This window comes from Carassius carassius, chromosome 2 (genome assembly GCF_963082965.1).
Source record: "Carassius carassius chromosome 2, fCarCar2.1, whole genome shotgun sequence".
In the NCBI taxonomy this organism is placed as follows: Eukaryota; Metazoa; Chordata; class Actinopteri; order Cypriniformes; family Cyprinidae; genus Carassius; species Carassius carassius.
In genome coordinates this window covers 22,018,391-22,025,245 of record NC_081756.1, presented here as the reverse complement: position 1 = coordinate 22,025,245, position 6,855 = coordinate 22,018,391, and the positions used below count along the sequence as shown (strand labels likewise).

The following is a 6,855-nucleotide window of genomic DNA, read 5'->3' as shown; positions in this document are numbered from 1 at the left end:
CACCATTTCCACTTTAATGGCTCCTCCAGTCAACATGTTAATAAAAAGTCCTCTGTAGAGCGATCAGCGAGGGCCTGGCAACTAGATGACTGACTGTAAGAGATGGCACGATTCCGGGGGTGTGTTCCCAGGCGGAACTGCGTCATGTCACCCTGCCGGATGAGAGATTGGGCCTTTACATATTCCTTGTCACCAGCGGCTGAAGTGAAGGCACCCTAGAGGCCGGTGTTGGTTGCTGCTTGCCTGGTGGACTGGAGTAAATTAAAGCAGGGATAAGGCTGGGCTGAGATACTAGCTGACAGTCTCAGAGGATGCAGTCTGGCAGAGGGCTCTCTCCCTGCCCATATGTCTTCATGAAGCACCCCAGTGGGGGCTAACTAATGAGACTAGCACAGCATGGCAGTTTAGCTCCCAAACACCAGAGGACACACACAAAGAGCCATCATACGGACATACACGCACATGCATACACAGAAATGACACAAATAGCCACAAAAAGCACTTTTTTGTTGAGATTTTTCTGAGCTGCAGCGCTAACCTGTTTCCCCTCATGGAGAAGTTCCTCAACATTTCTGAGCTTTCGCTACATGTTTATGCTTTCAGTGTGTGAAATCGCATCTGAAAAATGAACAAAAACCACAACAAATCTGACGAGCAGGTACCAGACTCTTCATGAACGCTGCTGTGGAAAACTAATCCCTTTTCCTATCTAGGCTCTTGATCTAGAGTTGGGGATGCATGGAATATACCTGCCCGCAGGCTGCTGAGAGATGTGCTAGCTTTAGAACTATAATTACCAGCAATTACAGCATAATTACACACATTAGCACTTTAGGTTTTGCTTGCTCTTCCATGGGACGAGACAATTAGTAAGTAGCCCCTGTTAACAGCTCTTTCAGCATGAGCATTTGCGGGTCCCCGTGCTCCTGTGGATAAATATCCTCTGGCTATGCAACATAAATATGAAACATGACTGTGACTGACTGTGATGACGCCAAGGTTGCAATTTGATGAAATATGAAAATATGTAGAATGTGTCGAATGAGATTCTGTTACTTCTGTACTTGGTTGAAAAAATAAAAATAAAATAAAAAATGCTTAAAAAAGGAAATGTTTTTATTTGCCATATTTATCTGCAGATGTCTCTTGTCCTTTGTGGAAAGCTTCAATTCCTTCATAACCCTTAAAATCCATCTTTGAAATCATATTATTTAACATTTAATTTAAAATGAAATGGGAGCAAAAAATTAAAATATATTCCATCAAGTGGGATAGGAGTCATGGAATAGAGGAGCACAGGATGATTGATCTGCACTCTGACAGTAAGCCTCAGCACCGCTCAAACACAGAGCAATTAAAAAAGCCATAGATCCAGCACACTTTCAATGAGGACAACCATGAGATGAGCGGAGACAGACCTGTGTGAAAAGAATAGAATTTAAAAATATTAAAGTAAGTAAGTATTTAATGTATTAAAGGGTTAGTTCACCCAAAATTAAAATTTTTGTCATTAATCACTTACCCCCATGTTGCTCCAAAACTGCAAAAGCTCAGTTCCTCTTCAGGAACTCGAGCTGCGTCGAGAACGAATGGGGAACGCGTCCAGCGTGACGTCTCTGAATAACGTTTATAATCAGTCCAATGGAAGGGCGAGACGTCATAGGCGGGTGACGTCAGAGAATAGGAAGAATAAGTAATCAGCCTTGTGTCTTCAGCAAGCGCTCTGTGTGTGTGTGTCAGTCGCTATCTGTTTGTGAGTCTTATTTAGTGTCGTTTGTCCACGGATAAACTCCATCGTCAAAGCTTCAATCAAGAGATGTTTTGGGCGAGAGCAGGCAGCGTTCAGGCTTTGTGTTTTCCCTGCCAAAAAAAAAAAAAAAAAGGTAGGGACACACGCAGCTTGTGTGTTGTCTGCTTGAGAGTGAAGCACGCAGTGTCAGCTCTTGAGGGAGTTGACGGCTGCGATGCGAGCCTTTGCTTCACTCTCAGAAGGCTCTCTTTGAGGAGAGAGCTTTCACTGGCGTTTTTTTCGCGGTGCCAGCCCCGCTTTCGCCGAGGCGGAGCGGTGGTTGTGCTCGCAGGATTCGCTTTCGGATCTGCTGGAAGGAATGTAAGACGGGCAAGTCCCTATCTTCTTTCTTAGCCACCAGATCAGGCGCCCGCTCTCGGGGGTCGGAAGCCCGCGTTTGCGGTACTTTCTCCCCAATGAGAGGGCGCGACGCGGTGCCTGTCTTCCTCTGAGGAGATTGATGTGGAAAGGCGTCGATGAGCTTGCCAGTTGCACAAGCACCAGTCACACAAGCATATTATGCCTAATATTAACATAAGCAGCATTAATGAAGAGTGGAGCTCGCGCAGTCAGCTCTCGGGGGGCTGATTGTGCTTTTCTCGCTTTTAAGTGCTCCGCTCTCGCCGGGCACGCTCAGAATCAGAATCAGAATCAGAATCAGAATGAGCTTTATTGCCAGATATGTTCACACATACGAGGAATTTGTTTTCGTGACAGAGCTCCGCAGTGCAACATAACAGCGACAGAACAAAAAACACAATAAGGAATAAAAAATACAAAAAAATACAAATAGGTGGGTAAGGATTGACAATATACAAATTGACAATGTATGGCAGGTATATTAAAAAGAGCATTTATGTATGTACATGTATATTATGTGGAAAAATTGTAACTGTACGCTAAGTATGTGTGTTTGGATAAATAAGTGTATGTGTATATAAATATAAATATAATTAGTATAGTGTGTTCCATGTATGTACATGTATATTATGTGCAAAAGATTTACGTGTACGCTAAGTATGTGTGTTGGATAAAAAGTGTAGTGTATATAAATATAAATAGTGTAGTGTGTCCCACAGTTATTATCAGCTGTTCATAAGATGGATTGCCTGAGGGAAGAAACTGTTCCTATGTCTGGTCGTTCTGGTGCTCAGTGCTCTGTAGCGTCGACCAGATGGCAACAGTTCAAAGAGGGAGTGTGCTGGATGTGAGGGGTCCAGAGTGATTTTAACAGCCCTTTTGCTCACTCTGGATAAGTACACTCCGAGGAGTGTGTCCGTGCATGCGATCTTGCCGCGGGAATCGCACATGATCTGGCGAACGGGTTGGAGACGGCTTGTCCTATCTCCACTCGTGTTCACTAGATCTAGTGCTCGTTCTCAAGACTTGGAAACCAGTGCTGCGGTTTCTTCGCCCTCTGAGACAGCTCGCTGCTGCTGCTGCATGCTCTCTCGCCGGGCATGCTCCGAGGAGTGTGTCCATGCATGCGATCTTGCAGTTGCGGTCGCGCTGTTGCTGAGGCACTGCGGCGACCGCGATTGCGGGAATCGCACATGATCTGGCGAACGGGTTGGAGATGGCTCATCCTATCTCCACCCGTGTTCACTAGATCTAGTGCTCATTCTTGAGGCTTGGAAACCAGCGCTGCGGATTAATGTTGTTTGTGTTGACTGAGTAGCATAAAAAAAAAAAAATATATATATATATATATATATATATATATACAAAAAAAAGAAAGACATGTGCGCTGCCGAGGCAACGCGTGTATTACATTGTTTCATTTTTATATGAGTTTTTTCTACACCAGACCGTGTTGACTCGTCTGGTTGCTGATTACATTTAATTCTAAGGAATAAAATGACATATTTATCTGACTATGTGAAGTATGACTATGTGAAGTACATCAACTGCCTGGAGATGCTGGCCGTGCTTCGTGCACTTTGTTATTTTCTCCGAGATCTAAGAGGTCACCATGTGTTGGTGCGCACCGACAACACAGCGGTGGTCTCTTACATCCACCACCAAGTAGGTCTGCACTCACGCCGTTTATACAACTAGCATACCAGATCCTTGTGTGGGCCCAGGACAAATTCCTCTCGCTCAGAGCAGTTCACATTCCTGTGCATCTTAATATGGGAGCAGACATCCTGTTGAGGCAGAGGCAGGGGCCGAGGCCCGGGGAATGGCGGCTTCACACTGAGGTGATGAAGCAGAGTCGGAGAGGTTGGCCAGAATCGGGTGGATCTGTTTGCGACTCGAGAGACATCGCACTGTCCCCTCTGGCTTCCTCTGACTCATCCAGCTCCACTGGGGCTGGACGCCATGGTACAGACAAGGCCGAGGCTTCATCTGTACATTTTTCCCCCGATTGCTCTGCTCTCAGGAGTTCTGGAGAGAGTGCGCCGGGACGGAGTCCAGCTGCTGTTAGTAGCCCCATTCTGGACGCCCCTCTCGGTGGCCAGTCAGTGGGCAGAAACCCTCTGGTTACATGTTTCCTCCATGGTGCGCTGAGGCTAAGGCCTCCGGCCAGAAGAAGCTTATGCTAAGTGTGATCAGGATGCTATCCTAAGCCTCGAGTCCTCTGATCTCCCCTCTCCTGGGGGTCAAGACTCACTCCTTCTGAAGTTTGGCCATTGGACGGGTTGTCCCCGATTTCTGTCAGGCTCCTTCTCCTTCTCTTGCTTTAGCTGTGCTCTTCCACACTAGGCATAGATTTGAAAGTCTGGCGGCGTGGGCATTCTCGTTCCCCATTCATTCTCGAGTTCCTGAAGAGGAACGTCTAAGGTTAAGTATGTAACCCTGGTTCCTCGAAGGAACGAAACGCTGCGTCGCAGTGCCACACTTCCGGCATCTCTGGCTGGCGCTTGCTTCACCCTTTGAGGCTGATTACCGGCTTCGCCGCTCATGCTTTTATGCTTCCTGGTCTCTGACGTCACCCGCCTATGACGTCTCGCCCTTCCATTGGACTGATTATACACGTTATTCAGAGACGTCATGCTGGATGCGTTCCCCATTAGTTCTTGACGCAGCATCTCGTTCCTTCGAGGAACCAGGGTTACATACGTAACCTTAGACGTTCGTCTTCGGAACACAATTTATGATATTTTGGATGAAAACTGGGAGCTTGAGACTGTCCCATAGATTGCCAAGTGTAAAGGTCCATAAAAGGTATGAAAACGATTGGTGGGTTTTTGTTAAATGTGAGCCAAAATTATCACATTTAAAAGAACCAAAGACTTAAAATACTTCAGTCTGTGTGCATTGAATTTATTTAATACACTAGTTTCACAATTTGAGTTTAATTACTGAAATAAATTTACTTTTCCACGACATTCTAATTTACCTTCGATACACCTGTATATTGTTATTCAGCCACCTATAGTTTTTGGAATATATTATCATTAGTCAAAAATCAAGATTAATCGCACCCAAAATAAAAGTTTTTGTTTACATAATGTATGCACGTGTACTGTATTTATTTATTATGTATATATAGATACACACACACACATGCATGCATATATTTAAGAAAAAGGTTTTGTTTATATATATAAAAATATTTATATTTACATGTATTTTTTATATATACATGTATGTGTGTGTATTTACTTATATTTACATAATAAATATACACAGTAAACACGCATTCATTATTTTGCATTATTTATTAACTTTTATTTTGAATGTGATTAATTGCGATTAATTGTTTGACAGCACTAATTATCATATTTCTTTACTTCTAAAGGGATATTTTACACCAAAATTACATTTTTAACATCATTTACTCACCCTCATGTCATTCCAAAACTTTATTTTTTTCTGTGGAACACAAAAGAGGATACTTTGACTTTCACTGTGTGGTCAAAAAAACATTGTTCAGAAGAAAGATAGTCATACAGTGAAACATATTGAGGATGTAAATGATAACAGGATTTTCATATTTTTGAAAAACCATTTCATTTAAACTGGAGAAATATACACAATGTGGATGAATAAATAAGTATACGCTACCATCTCCAAAACTTTTGTGCACTTATAACAGTATGAAATATTACCATTTAAATAAAATATTTTGCAGCAAAACATATTAATGCCTAAACATCTTTAAATTGAGGTAGCCATGATGGCAGCTATTAAAATAGTGATATTTTAATGAATGACATGAGTTCTGCTCATTTTTCAGTCTCTAGAACGTACAGTGCCAAGCATTGCATAATTAAATCATCAGAGCAATAAGCACTGAGATCCCAGAGAGGGCACAGTGCAAAAGTTTATGTTCCCAGGAAATGCAGGAGAGTGAGAATAAGAAAAGTGAGCAAGACCGAACAAGCACAAGGATGAAAGAATGAGTAGCGCGCCTGCCGCATAGATTTTCCTCCACAGAGTGGATTACAGACACCTACTTTCAGCTTAGGGTGGAGTTTTTGAAGTTTGGGCAGGGAGGGAAGAGATGCCTTTGGCAGAGTCCTGTTTGATTCTGGTGGGAGCTTGCCACTAATCCCACCCTCCACACACGCAAGCACACAAACAGCAGTGTTCTCACCTTCTGCCTGATCCACTGCACTAACTCCTCCCAGCAGTCGCTGGATCGTTATTCTTCCATTCCTTCTTCCATCCAGGAGCGAGAGATGCAGATGTTGTGGTGTTCTCTTCTCCTGTTCATTAATTTCCCTAAGCAGATTAGTGGATGTGTGTTTGTTGTTGTTGAAGCTATCTGATTTGCCTAAGCCCTTTGTTTTTTCATGTGGTTAACACTCTAAACCCCCCTCTTTTTCACAGTCAGCCTCTCTGATGAGGGTTAAAATGGACCTACTGGCAGAAAAGCAGGGAACAGGAAAGGCATACACAAATACACACTTACACTGCTCGCTGGGACCGTAAAGAGGGGGAAAGGTGGGGGTGGCCTCTTTCTGTGAGACGTGCCAAAAAGCAGACGAGCAGCACTGCATGATGTGTGTGACGATCTGCTGGGTCTAGGGTTGAAGACGAGATAATGGTCTGCATCAACATGCACTCTGCAGGAACTGTGGCGAGTGGCGCCTCTCCCAGAGTCCAATCCTGCCATA

At 43.7% G+C, this 6,855-nt stretch overlaps 1 long non-coding RNA gene across 1 annotated transcript in view; it reads right to left on the bottom strand.

Annotated features, from left to right (window-relative positions):
• Positions 1 to 1,247: 1,247 nt before the first annotated feature.
• Positions 1,248 to 6,855, bottom strand: part of LOC132097495 (uncharacterized) — an 11,057-nt gene continuing 5,449 nt past the window's right edge. Inside the window, exons 2-4 of the long non-coding RNA XR_009422745.1 lie at positions 6,651 to 6,855; positions 6,333 to 6,460; positions 1,248 to 1,418 (exon numbers count right to left, since the gene is read on the bottom strand). The exon at positions 6,651 to 6,855 is cut by the window's right edge and continues 58 nt beyond it. This is a non-coding gene — a long non-coding RNA (uncharacterized LOC132097495). The remainder of the gene's footprint in view (positions 1,419 to 6,332; positions 6,461 to 6,650) is intronic.